This window comes from Pleurodeles waltl, chromosome 4_1, assembly GCF_031143425.1.
Source record: "Pleurodeles waltl isolate 20211129_DDA chromosome 4_1, aPleWal1.hap1.20221129, whole genome shotgun sequence".
Classification (NCBI taxonomy): domain Eukaryota; kingdom Metazoa; phylum Chordata; class Amphibia; order Caudata; family Salamandridae; genus Pleurodeles; species Pleurodeles waltl.
Genome location: NC_090442.1, coordinates 149,010,435 through 149,025,051, shown reverse-complemented (window position 1 = coordinate 149,025,051; position 14,617 = coordinate 149,010,435).

The window sequence follows — 14,617 nt, the reverse complement described above, 5'->3', positions numbered from 1 at the left end:
AAAATTTTCACTGAGGAATCAATCAGTGAAATCGGCCTGTAACAAGATGGGTCTTGCCTATTACCCTTTTTAAACACTGGTATAATTATAGATTTCTTCCAGGAAGACGGGATTTTATCAAATGCAAGATTATTAAAAACCTTGCATAATACCTTAGACCAAAATTTCGGAAAACTTTTAAAAACGTCCCCAGGTACCCCATCTGGACCCGGGGCTTTGTTTTTTGTGATTAAGTCTATAGCCCTTTCAACCTCTGCAACTGCAAAAATAACTGCATCCTTGTCAGGGGAGATTTCCCCAACTTCATCTGCTAAAATTCCACCAGGAGGACCAATATTAGAGTATATCTGACTAAAGTGTTTTATCCAGCCCTCATCTGGAATGTTTGCCTCTAAAGGAGTATTGGTTTCATCAGAAAAAAAGGGCTGATTTATTATTTTCCAGAATAAACCACTGTTTTTTAGGGTATCTGGATCCAAGAGTTGAGCCAAGGCGTTATCTTTCAGAGTCCTTTTCCTCTCTAGAATAGTTATTTTATACACTTTCCTAGCATTTACTATTTTTGATCGATCTTTAGGAATAGTTTTTAATGCCTTTAGTAGTACACCATGTGCTTTAGAGCATTCCTTATCAAACCATCTATTGCCCTCTAGCGCCTTCTGGCTAGATTTAGCCTGGAGATTACAATTAATTTCCAAGCAAATCTGATCAAATGCTACTATAACCTCCTTAGGATCTGGATTTTCCGCTAGACATATAGAGATTTCATCCTCCACTTTAGATAAAACCTCCTGAAAAAAGGTTTCAGGGACTATTTTTGTCCACTTCAACCTACGATTCTGGTCTTTGACTTTAAGGTTCAAGCCCCCACTCTCTGCGACTAATTTGAGAGAAATCAGTTCAGTGTTCTTAAAAACAAGTACAACAGGATTATGATCACTAAAAACTGACACCTCAGTACAATAATTTACAACACTATTTAACAAAAAAGAAGACAAATAAATATAATCTATAATAGTACCATTTTCTTTGCCCTTAAACGTAGGGGACCTACTATTCCCGTCTCCACAGCCAGACTCATATAAATTCCATTTAGCGAGGAAAAACTCAAGATAATCCCCCTGCCTAGTATGTTCTGGATGAGCAGTTGAGGAAAAGGGAGGGCCTTCACCATCCCTCCTAATACATGGTAGGGTACATGGATGTATGTTAAAGTCCCCTAGTAATATTAACTCAAAAGTATTAACATTTATACTATAGCCTGACAAAAATTTATCCAAGTCATCCAGGTTTTGACTGGTACAATCATTAGCATGCGAGTTATAAAAATGTATAAAAAGGATTGTAGACAGTCCCCACAGTATAGACACTCAGGAGAGGTAAATTTGGGTTTTTGAGGTAAGTATTTATTAGTAATTTGAAATAAGAACTGATGAAAAGTCAGTACGACGTTTAGCGCCAGTTTCTTCTCTGGAGTGGTGAATATCTTCCTTCTAATCTGTGTCCCTTTTCTTCCTTTTCTCTAGGTGGCGTACCGGATCGTCCTCATCAGGTCCCGGATGTGACATACAAGAAAAAGGGAACACATACCGCTGGTGAGTGGAACGGACGCCTTATACCACGTCTTCTACTTATATGTTTTACTGGGGAAAAGGTTTAAGGAGGGGGGGGGGGTTTATGTGTGATATAGGTGCCAGTGAGGACTTCAGGGCTTGTGTATATTCCGTACTTTACCCTTTTGTGCTCTCCCGGTGCTCTCTAAAGTGCCCTTCTCTCCTCCCTCCCCTCACCCTGCCTCCCTCCCTTCCCCAGCGTTTCTCCCCTTTTATTGTGCCCCTCGGTTTGTCCAGAAGGACCGTACCTTGTAGAGCCACGACCCTCCAGGGTCGTGGCTGGCTCTGTGGAGGTCCTCTCGTCGGTCTGGGCTGGTCTCCCCTGCTTCCGGTCGGGCGCTGTTCCTCTGGGTTCGGGTTCCGCCGCTTCCAGGCCACTGGGGTCCTCCTCCGATGTCCTTGTCGCCGTCTCTCTCTTCCTCCTTAGGTTCGCCGTCGCCGCCGTCGTTCTCCTTCCTCTCTTCCTTCCCGGCTCTCTCCCTCTCGACCGGAGCTTCCGTCTTTTGGCCGCCTGGTGGCCAATCCGGAGCCTCCTCGTCACCGGAGGTTGCCGAGGCAACCTCAGGACGCTGGCCTCGTTGCGGACGCGTTTCCAGGGGAACCTGGGAACGCGGCCGTAGTGGTTCCGTTTCTGCCGGTTCCCCGCTGTTGCCCGGGGCGGCCCGGTCACAAGGATCTTACCCTTATCCTGGGTGGAAAGCTCAACAATTAGACAATTTACTGAACCCGAGGGGCGTTGAGTTAAGGTGCCTTTCATATCCAGTTTAAAAAGGCTTAATAGTCCCCCCTTAGGTCTTCCTGCCACACTGTTTGTAGCTGGAATGCAAAAATGACAAAAGCCATCTAAAGAAAAGCTATTCGTTTGATCCCAGATCTCTTGTAAAGCAATGACATCAAAAGATTTTAGTGTCCTTTCCCATTCGGCTATCCCAGACTTACTCTTTAAACCAGCAATGTTCCATGTAGCAATCTTGATGGACGATACTGAAGACTGGGAAGAATTTCCCAAGACATTTGGCAGTCAATAATTTTCCTCCATAGAAGATAAGGCAGCATACCGATTGTGAAGAGGTAAAGTGTTAACGGTCTGCCTGTAAGTCTGCTGATGACGACTTGACTCCCCCCTAATTTGAGACCGGGACATATTTACAAATACATTCGGGGTACAGGCATCCATACCTCTTCCATTCTCATTTGAACATTGCCCTTGCACATACAACGAGCGACATTGAATATTGGCCCCATGATTATAAAAAAAGCCAAGAGGTCTAGCTAGAACCGCATTTTCTAGAGTTGGCAAAATTGCAGCTCTCAGAAGCACTGTTGCCAAGTGTTGTGGGTGTTTAAAATGTATAATAATACAGTCTCCACCTCTATTTTTAGGGCCATTGCCAATCCAGCTAACTCTGCGGATAAATAAAATGTCATTTGCAAGGGCACAAGGAAATCCACAGTTCTTATTCAACCAAGCAAGCGTCTTGTGTTTAAGAGCAGGATACGTTTCTATCCCAGAACCATTCAAGCACAAGTCAACCTCTGGGACATTTGTTAGAACCACAGTATATGGTGCACAATCTGGCGGGAGATTAATAAAATTATGTCGCCTAGTTATACTTCTTCTATCATGACTGTCCCTCCTATAGTGTCCTGAGTACTCCTTTGTATTGATCGTGGTCGACTAAAAGTATTTTGTGCACTAGCCGACCCTACTGGCGATGTAGACAAGGATGAGGCAGTCGGCACACTTACAGTCAGTGGGGCCTGAACAGTAGCCCCCAAACCCTCCACCCTATTACTGACTATAGAGTGTGTAACTGAACCCACTGGGTGGTTATCCATAGAGCCTATTGAGTCTAAGTGAGTACTCAGTGGAACAGTGGACCGAGTCAGACAAGATTCTACAAGGCCTTCCAATCTAGTAACCCTAAGAAGCACTAATTCTACCTTGGCCACCAGGGGACTGATCAGTACTTCCAATTTAGATTCAAAAATTGTAACCAGAAGATCAATTTGACTTGAGTGCAGACTAGTCCCCTCAATAATATTGGTGGGCTCAGGGACATTTCCCCTATTGGTAGCTGTTGGGCCAGCTTTTATTGGCTTCCGACACCCTGCTTTCTTGACAGGCCCCTTCCTACAGGCACGTACCGCTCTCCTAATGGGAGATTGAGTAAGAGGAGACCTTAATGGTAATGTCCGATCATGTACTTGAATAGGTTCGGAACAACAAACCTGCTCTACCACAGAAACATCAATATTTAAATCGTTCTCATTGTTGGAAATAGTCGAGACCCTCTGAGACATTGATGTAGGGGGTAAGCACTGCCTTATGGGAGATGTTTCTGGACTAACCCTACTTAATGATGATCTCCTATCTTTGTTAATTTTACTAACTACTTTAAAAAGATAGTTATCCAAGGTCTTTGAGTCATTATTTGTAGCCATTTTAGAAGACCTCAGTTTGGACATGATGGCTTCAGGTGTATCAACCTTTCATCATAAATAAGACTGCAAGCGCCCTAGTTGTTCTTTAGAAAACTCTGGGAGGCTGCAGTAGAACACAAAGGATTCTATGGCAGGATCTGAGACTTCAGATTATGCTTCTCCTTCTTTGCTGTTTATTGTTGAACACACACAGCAGCCAATCAAAGTAAACTTTAAAAAACTACACTTCCTACATTTTTGATAACATCATGTCCCCTGCACCAATGACAGTCCCTGCTACATATATTGTTCCTCTGGCACTATCTTCTTTCTCTTTCTTTGCTGCTACATGGCAAGATAAGTAGTTTTTCATTCTCAAAAGATAGTTTACGCTATAATTGAAAATTTTACTGAGGTGCTCATTCTGAGTTTGGCGAGTGGCGGAGGCTGCCCGCCAAACTCAACCTGCTACCTTACCGCTGGTGCTGTCAGGACACCGGCGGCCGTATTCCGACTTCACTGCAGGGCCGGTGGGTGGAAACAATGTTTCTGCCCACCGGCCCTGAGGTGAAGAGGACCTTAACATTGACGTTGGCTCGGAATCGAGCTGGTGCCAAAGTGGCAGTGCAGCAGGTGCAGCAGAACCCGTTGCCCATTTCACTGCCCGTAATTCGGGCAGTGAAATGCACGATGGGGCTGTGCATGGGGGACCCTGCACTGTCAATGCCAAGAGCATGGGCCGTGCAGGGGTCCCCAGGGGGCCCTCATTCTGCCAGCTTTCCTACGCCCATGGAAAGGCTGGCGGAATGGAACTCTTAATCCGGTGGCCAGCGCTGCTTGCAGCACTGCCCTTGCGGATTACAACCACCGGAACTGCCAGGCTGGACGCAGTCTCCGGGGTGGCAGTGTTGGCGGTATTACCGCAGCATTTTGGCCATGGTTGGAATGTAACGGGTCAAACCGATACTACTGCGGCAGTCCGATGGCCACCCCGAGTCTGGCGGTCTCAAGACCACCAGACTCGGAATGAGCACCTGAGTGTCCACAGCCAGACATCCCACACAAGGTCGCAGAAACCGCAGAACTGGATTCAAACTTAGCCACTTTTCTCAAACGATCCTCCAAGGATTCCAAAAAGGGATTTACAGATCTTGGAAAGCCTGCCAGGACAAGCTCCTTGACACCTCAGGCCCCTTATGCAAGATCCTCGACAAGGCGGTGGTGGCAAAGCAATCAAGCACCCTTGTTGACCCTGACACTTTGGTGGGCTGGGCCCAACATGCTTTATGGCTACTGGGCAATGCAAATTGTGCACTTTGCCTCTTGCAGCCACATCCCGCCACATCAGCCGGAGGTTGTGGTTACAGCACCCAGAACAGAGATATCTCTACCTGGCCAGAGCACGAGGTGGTCAACCGCGTTACAGCAGAGGCTCCTTCTAAGTCCAGTCCGGCTATAATTCTGGAGCGAACACTCAAGGACAGATTGATTCCACCAACACACGACACGGTTATTCCTAGCCAACCGGTCTCACCTGGTCTCATGGTTTCTACAAACAGTAATGGGGTTCAACTAGAAATCTTTGGGGTTTCCCTCCAAACCTTTCCACCCCCCTCCTCTCCATTTTTACTAAGCAGATGAATCCTTTATTCAGCAGGAGATACGCCAACTCTCAGCGAAAGAGGCAATCTGCCCTTTCCTTCTAGACCTCTCAGGTTTCCACAGCAATCTTTTAATAGTAACAAAAAAAGGGAGAGGCTTTCGACTGGTGATAAATCTGAAGGACTTCATCAGTTGGATCCCCTACCGCCACTTCAAAATGGAGTTCCATCTTTTGAGGGACATCCTTCGAGAAGGCAACTGGATGGTCCATTTGGACCTGAAAAATGCTTATCTCTCAATCCTGATTTGGCCATCCACACCAGGAATTTCTCCAATTCCAACGTAAGAGCCATGGTTTCAATTCAAAGTCCTCACTTTCTGACTCTTTCAGCCCCGTTGTGTTTTACCAAGGTCATGCGCCCGGTTCGCTATATGAACAAGTTGGGAGTGATGCAATCCAAAATTCTGACAGAGATTGCAGAAGTTTTCTGACAATATTGCCTCCAAAATAGCATTTTGGTGACTGCGGAGTATCTCCCACGCAAATGCAACGTGGTGGCAGATTGGAACTCAAGATATTTCAGAGATTACAGCGAGTGGAAGATTTTCCACTCAGTTTTCCAAGCACTTCAGGATCGATGAGGACAATGACACACAGACCAATTTGCATCACGCCTGTCCCACCAATTGACCCACTTCTTCTCTTGGAGACCAGATCCACTTGCCAGTGCCACAGATGCCTTCCTTCAACATTGGAATGGTCATCTGCACTATGCCTTCCCTTCATTTCTAATGATTACGAGGGTCGCAGCGCAAGCCCTCCGTCAACAAGCGGAACTGATCTTGGTCACACTGTTGTGGGGGGCTCAGCCTTGGTTCCCTATCCTTTTAGAGATGTCTCAGGATTTGTCCAGTACTAATCCCCTCTTTACCAGATCTGCTCATGGACCGGATGGGTCGCAGTCATCCCCTTCGTCTACAGGGCAACTTTCAGGTCATGGCTTGGTGCATTTCTGAACACCATGGTTCGTGCCAAACCTTTCGGAACAGGCTATTGCATTCATCTCTGCATCCTGTCCTGAATCCACTCATAAGAGATATGCCTCAGCTTGGGGAAAATGTTTGGGTTGGTGTGACTCATGGGTATGGATCCGCTGGGCGCGCCTGTTACCTTTGTCATCAACTTCTTAGCGGAAAAGTTTTCCAGTGGCCTTGGATATTGTTCAGTCAACAATCATTGCTCTGCTATTTCTGCCAGTCATACTTCCCTCAAAGGTAAGCCTATCGGTGAATTCCCACTGGTAAGTAGGGTCAAGGGCAGTATCAATGTCTCCAATCCTCCTCTTCCAAAATATTCAGTGCTGTGGGCTATTAACATCATTCTCAACTTTCTGCAACGATGGCCGTGTAATGCTGACCTTTCTAGGAAACAGCTTTCTGCCAAACTAACTCTTCTACTGTGTCTCGTATCATGCAGAAGAGTGTCAGACGTCAGAGCCCTGGACCTCTTGGGCCGCGTTTTTCCCCAGATGGGGTAGCTTTTTCTATTTCCAGGCACACAAAAACGTGGGTCAACTCTTGATTGCCTTCCAGAAACCTTTTCATCCAGTGTCTTCCGCTACACTGGCTCGCTGGATGAAATGGATTCTTTCAGAAGCAGGTATCTATAGATACTTCTGGATTTGGTGCACATTCAGTAAGAGGAGCAATGACTTCAAAATCATTCAGTGCGGGGTCCAAGCTACAAGACCTTATGAAAGCAGCAAATTGTTCTGCCGATTCTACATTTAAAACTTTTTACTATAAACAGATTCTAGAAGTGGCTTACTTAGGCCCTCATTATGAACACGGCGGTAAAGACCACACCACCGGCTGTAACTACCGCCAACAGTCAGGCGGTCTGGGTCGCCAAATAATGAAGCACATGAAAAACAGGCAGCCTGAAAACCACTCACCGCCAGCAGAGTAGTGCCGACAACGACGGCAGAGGCCGCGCACAGGCCGACGGAAATGCCCTACCCCCATCAAATAATGAAGCACCAGACCGCCGTCAGTTCTGGGGTGGGAACCACCGCCATGCAGAGCCAGGCAAAAACAAATCAAATATAAGGAAACACTCAGCGGAGGCTCACACAACACGCCGAAGCAGACATGGATAGAGAGTTGCAAATCATGCCAATCCTGCTCCTTGATATATACCTCCACGATCGACACCGCCGACAAAGACGAAGATGGTAGGTACTGCAACCTACTAAACAAGGGAAGAAAGGTCACAGTTACATACCCACCCACTCCACCCACCCCGCAAAGCACCCACAACCCCTCACATCAGCACAAGCCGTACACCCCAGAGCAAGAGGTACTTACCCAAAACAAGGCCAACACAACCGCCCAAAGTACACACATGTGCAGAACACTCCGCCACAAAAAAAACAATGAACCATGGATACAGAGTGTGCCAAAACCACACTGGCCACACAAACTTTTTATTAAGCTCCAAGAGCAACAGAAGTCCAACAGAAGGCCAATGGCCAGTCCATAGTCCAATGTCTGATGGGCCCAAATGGCCCCAACTTGACTCCCACACGTGCAAATGGTACTCCACCTTAAAGGGGCAACAATGGGGCATCCAGGCACCTCAGGGAACAGGGGCAGTGGATGTTGGGGGTGGGGACTTACGACTGGGAGGGGGGGCTTGGTTTTACGTTTGGGAGGTGGAAGGGGCTTTGTTCTGGTCTCTGAAGCTGGTGGAACGGCCTTGAACTGGGGTGCGGCAGATGTACCTGGGCCAGCATGGGGTCTCTTGCTCACAAGGGAGGTAGCACAGGAATAGGAAGGCCGGACAGGGGCAGGCAGTGACATGGGAGGAGTGGACAAGGCAAGGAGGTGGGCACGTTTAGGGACGAGATGGGGTGGGCCAGTGGGTTTGAATAGGTCTAAACAGGATAGTTTTTTAGGGGCAATCGGGGTGGACCTGGAGGAAGGCGTGGGAGTGGAGGTAGAGGGAGTGGTCCTGACAGGTGTAGGTGTGCGTGACATGGGTGCAGGTGACTGTACAGTATGCTGAGGTGTGGTGGATGTATGTTGGATGGGTGTTTTGGAACATTTGAGTGCCTTGGGAGGAGGGAGGTGGACACAGTGGGACAAGACAGGCTGTCAGTGTAAATGTATGTTGTCTGTGTGTCTGCAAGTTTGGTGAGTGTGCTGCATGTGTCAACCAAAGACGTTGTGGTGAGTGCAGGTGTGGTGTCTGGGGTGCATGAATGGAAGGCTGATTTTGTGGTGACTGCCAGAATGGGGTCAGCAACAGTGAATGAGGGTGCAGTGTCTGTGAGTGTGCATGTAGAAGTGACAGACATGGAGGCAGAAGAGGTGGACACACTGGGGAAAGTGGATGTTGGTGTGTGTGCCTTTGTATGTTGGCTGTGTGTATGCCTGTGGTGGGAAGTGTGGTGCTTGTGTTTTTCAGTGTGCTTCTTGTGTGTTGAGGTGTGTGCATGGCTGTCAGAATGTGTGCTTAGTACGGGTGAAGGGAGTGGGGTGCTGGAAGGGGTAGAGGTGGTTGGAGGGGGGACGGAATGACCAGGGACACTGGCTGCCGTCAAAGAGGAGGCCAGAGCCTGAAAAGATCTCTGTAGGTCAGACACAGCACTGTGAATGCCATCCAGGTAGGCATTGGTCTGCTGCACCTCTGATGCTAGACCCTGGACAGCATTGACGATGGTTGTCTGCCCTACAGAGTTGGTCCTCAGGAGGTCAATAGCCTCATTTGTGAGGGCAGCAGGGCTGACTGGGGCAGGGGATGAGGTGCCTGGGAAGAAGGAGACGCCCACCTTTGAGGGTGAGCGGGCAGGGGCAACTTGGTGGGGAGAAAATGGGAGGGCTGGGATGGTATGGGGGTGGCGGAAGATGACACAGAATGGGTGGGCCCACTAGGGTCTGCCACCACCAGTTACCTCCCATTGGAGGAGGTATCTACCTCCAGTGGTAGTTGCCCCCCCGTGGTACTCCCCTCGCCCTCCAACCTACTGGTCCACTTGGCAACGCTCGACTCTTCCTCCTTGGAACCGTGGGCCGCTGCATCCCCACTCGCCGGTTCCTCAGCTCCCTCGCCAGATGATGCTGATGTACACAGACAACAGGAAAGACACATAATATAACAAAATAAAACCTCACATTTTTCACTTTAAAGAACAGTCCTTTAAATACACTGGCATTTTGATTTTTCTTTCAGAACTCATCCACATTTTTTGATCAACGTCCTTCCCGATAGTATATTGGTCATAATTTTTCTTAACAGAGTCTCTTCTGCATTTGACTACCCTATTTAGATTCCACACCCGGTGATAATCCGTCCTAAAAGCATTTGTAAACACCTTGATAATTCTCATAGGTTTGGATAGTGTTGGACTTTTTTGCTTATGCAGGGTCATCCCCAATCTTTTTGCCTCCTGCCTCCTATTTTTTCTGACCCGTTGCTGTTGGTTTTTGAACTCTGAGCACTTTACCACTGCTAACCAGTGCTAAAGTGCATATGCTCTCTGTGTAAATTGTATGTGATTGGTTTATCCATGATTGGCATATTTGATTTACTAGTAAGTCCCTAGTAAAGTGCACTGGAGGTGCCAGGGCCTGTAAATCAAATGCTACTAGTGGGCCTGCAGCACTGGTTGTGCCACCCACATACGTAGCTCTGTAATCATGTCTCAGACCTGCTACTGCAGTGTCTGTGTGTGCAGTTTTAACTGTAAATTCGACTTGGCAAGTGTACCCACTTGCCAGGCCTAAACCTTCCCTTTTCTTACATGTAAGGCACGCCTAAGGTAGGCCCTAGGTAGCCCCAAGGGCATGGTGCAGTGTATGGTCAAGGTAGGACATATAGTAATGTGTTTTATATGTCCTGACAGTGAAATATTGCTAAATTCGTTTTTCACTGTTGCAAGGCCTGTCCTTCTCATAGGTTAACATGGGGGCTACCTTTAAATCTGATTAAAGTGTAGATTCCCTTTGGGAGCAGATGGACAAGTGAAATTTGGGGTCTCTGAGCTCACAATTTAGAAATACATATTTTAGTAAAGTTGATTTTAAGATTGTGTGTTTGAAAATGTCACTTTTAGAAAGTGAGCATTTTCTTGCGTATACCATTTCTGTGACTCTGCCTGTTTGTGGATTCTCTGTCTGGGTCAGTTTGACAGTTGGGCTGATTGCACCTCACACTAGACAGTGACACAAAAGGAGCTGGGGTGTACCCTGCATATCCTGATAAGCCATCTGTGCTAGGAGGGAGAGGAGGAGTGGTCACTCGCACAGGAAAGGGCTGTGCTTGCCCTCACACAATGCAGTCTCCAACCCCCTGGTGAGTGTCTGGGGCCTGGCCTGGGCAAGGCAGGATTTCACATTCCAAAGAGACTTTACTTTGAAGTAGGCCTACTTCAAAGGAGAAACTGGGTATAAGAAGGGCACCCAAAACCACAGACTTTAGAACACTTCTGGAAACAAGAGGAACCTCTGCCTGGAGAAGAGCTGAAGAGCTGAGGAGAAGTGCTGCCCTGCCTGTGCTTTGTGAAGCTATCCTGCAGTTCATGCTTCTGCCAGAGTAAGAGGGCAAAGACTGGACTTTGTGTGCCTTCCATCTTGTGAAGAAATCTCCAAGGGCTTGATTTAGAGCTTGCCTCCTGTTGTTTGAAGTCTCAGGGACAGCAAAGACTTCTCTCTGCCAGCACCTGGAGTCTCTGATGAGATTCCTGCTTTGACAAGTGGTGCCTTATCCATTCCCTGGGCCCTTGAAAGGAAAGCTGGTGGAAATCCAAGGAAATCGACTTCGGACGACTCCGGACCGACGCCGCTGCTGAATCCGGGGACACCTGCACCCGACGCCGTGACCTTCCCTGGAACGCGACGCTCTTCGCAGGCCCGATGCCACTGCAGCCCCGCTGAAGTCTGCGACTCCGTGGAAGTCACCGCACCACATCGTGACCGACGCCGCTCGAAGTGCGCGGGTTCAACGTTTCGCACTGACGCCGCGATCCCCGACTTCGCAGATCGACTTGTTTTCACTCTTCACCAAAGGTACTGTACTTTGGGGTCTACGCGACTCCGTGTCCGGCGCCGCTGGTGTCGGCTTGTTGGGAACGACTCCATCATGACACCGTGTTTACACCTCATCGAAGCATTTTTGTTTCTAAGTGCTATTTTTGAGTTTAATCTTTAAAAATTCATAACTTGACTTGTGTATGTCGTTTTTTTGTCGTTTTTGTCTTGTTTTGTTTAGATAAATATTTCCTATTTTTCTAAACCTGTGTTGTGTCATTTTGTAGTGTTTTCATTGAGTTACTGTGTGTGTTGGTACAAATTCTTTACACCTAGCACTCTGAGGTTAAGCCTACTGCTCTGCCAAGCTACCAAGGGGCTAAGCAGGGGTTAGCTGAGGGTGATTCTCTTTTACCCTGACTAGAGTGAGGGTCCTTGCTTGAACAGGGGGTAACCTGACTGTCAACCAAAAACCCCATTTCTAACAGATAGCTTCCCACATCCATCTTTCCAGGCGGGTCTCTTTATCATGACCCAGTCTCCAACTTCCACAATGGCTTCTTTAACTGAATTCTTCCTATCAAAATGTTGTTAACTCAGACAAGCATTCTTTTCTTCTCTGCATCTCCAATTCTCTACAACCACCCCCTTACCTCTACCACTCAAGAATTCATTCACCCAGGCTGGTTCAAGTATTGAATTCAGTTGTGTAACGCGAAAGAATGCAAATGGAGATTCGCCTGTCGTGGTGTGAGGAGTAAACCTATAAACCCCAACCTTCTTTATCATCTCTTACTTCCAATTCAATTGATTACCCTTTGCTATAGAGACTGTTTCTTTCAGAACACGATTAAAACTTTCTACCATTCCATTACAATCTGGATGGTACAACGCACAGTTTTTATGTTTTACTCCACAACCCTTCAAGAAATCTTCCATTTCCGTGGATACCAATTGCACACCATTGTCAATAAGAAGAGTCACTGGAATCCCTTCCCTAGCTATAAGTTCTTTCATAAATGCAATAACATATTTGTTTTCAATATGACTGGTAAAACTAACTTCTGGGCCCCTGGATTACATGTCTTGCACTACTATGACAAAATTCTCAGAGTTGTCACCATGAATAGGTCCTACTATCTCTAAGGCTATATCCTGCCAAGAACCGTCAGGTCTGTTTCTAATAATCATGGGCTTTACCTTAGGTTTAATTGATTTCTCACTAACCGCACATTGGATATAATCCCTCACCAGCCTTTCTGTATGTGCATTCATACCACGCCACCAGTAGGAGGAACGCAACCTCTCCTTAGTTTTAGAATTACCCATATGGCTCTCATGTGCATGATCCAACAATAGTTTTCTCAGGCTGCTGGGAGGAACTAATCTGGTTCCTCTAACCAGCAAACTACCATCAGTAGAGAGTTGGTCTTTAACACCCCAAAATTCTTTACAGTCCACACCACCTTGGTCCTTGTACGTTTACCCTTCCTGCCCCAACTTGATAACTTTGGACAAAACATCATCCAACTTAGTCTCATCACACCTCTTCTCTTCAGATATAATTGCATAATCCACCTCACAAACACTTTCAGACTGTTCTGACTTACCACACAACCTTTCTTCCCCCTGTTCGCCCACCTCTGGCACCAGCCACGATAGAACATCCGCTGAACATTATCTATCCCTGGAACATACTTTATCATATTAGTCTTATTCCTGTAGGCCCACATTCCACTTAGTAATCCTGCTCAACAGATCATCAATGCCCTTAGAGTTAAAAACCTCACATAAGGACTTGTGATCTGTCACTACCACAAACAAATTTCCCCATAGAAACTTCTTTCATTTTTTTATAGCCCAAAACACTGCTAAAGCTTCTCTCTCAATAACAGAGTACCTGGTTTCTGCTTCTTTCAGACTTCTGGAAATGAACAATATCGTATTATCAGGTCCCACGCCCCCTTGTTGGAGAACCGCACCTAAACCTTTATTACTTGCATCAATGGTCAAAGTTGATTTCATTCTTGGATCAAAATTCCTCAAAAGAGGAGCCTTAGCCAATTTTTCCTTTATATCAATAAATTCCTTTTCACATTTTGCGCTCCGTACAAATTCTATGCTCTTCTTCAAGAAACATCTCATGTTACTACAAGCACTAGCAAAATCCTTCACAAATGTATTATAATATTCAGCCATTCCAAGGAAATGCATCAATTCCTCCTTATTCGCTGGGCAGACCATATCTTGAATAGTATTGATTAAATCTGACTTTGGATAAACGCCATCACCAGTGATAGCATGACCTAAGCAGTCAACGGTGCCAGTTCCAAACTTACATTTCTCCTTCTTAATCATTAAATTCTGACAATCTTCCCAAAACCCAACTTTCCATCACCTGCTCAAAGACTGGGGCCACGGATACCAGACCAACCCAAAAGGTAGCCTAATAAATCTGTATGTGCCAATCTGGTGATAGGCAGATGTCAAATCAATTGTTGACAACTCTTGAGCTTCTCCCAACATTGTTAGTAGCTCAGAGATATTAGGAAGGGGATATTTGTCTACCACCACAGCTTTGTTAAGCTTGCACAAATCCACACATAATCTCATGCTACCGTTGGGTTTCCTAGCAACCACCACTGGTACTAATCATTCAGTTCCCTCATACTCTTCAATCACACCTTGGGCTTCTAATGTATTTAACTCACTAGGCAACTCATCTCTTACTGCAAAGGGTACATTACAGACTTTACTGCAAGAAGGTATGGCATCTGGAATCAGTAAAATTATATCCTTTCAAACATCCCATATTATCTCCAAAGACTTTAGGGAATTCCTTTGTCAAGTTATCCTGTAATTCAGAAGTAGTCTCAATATCTATTATCTTATTAACACTCTGGGGGTCATTTTGACCTCAGCGGTCTTTTGTCAAACTGCAGAGGGAC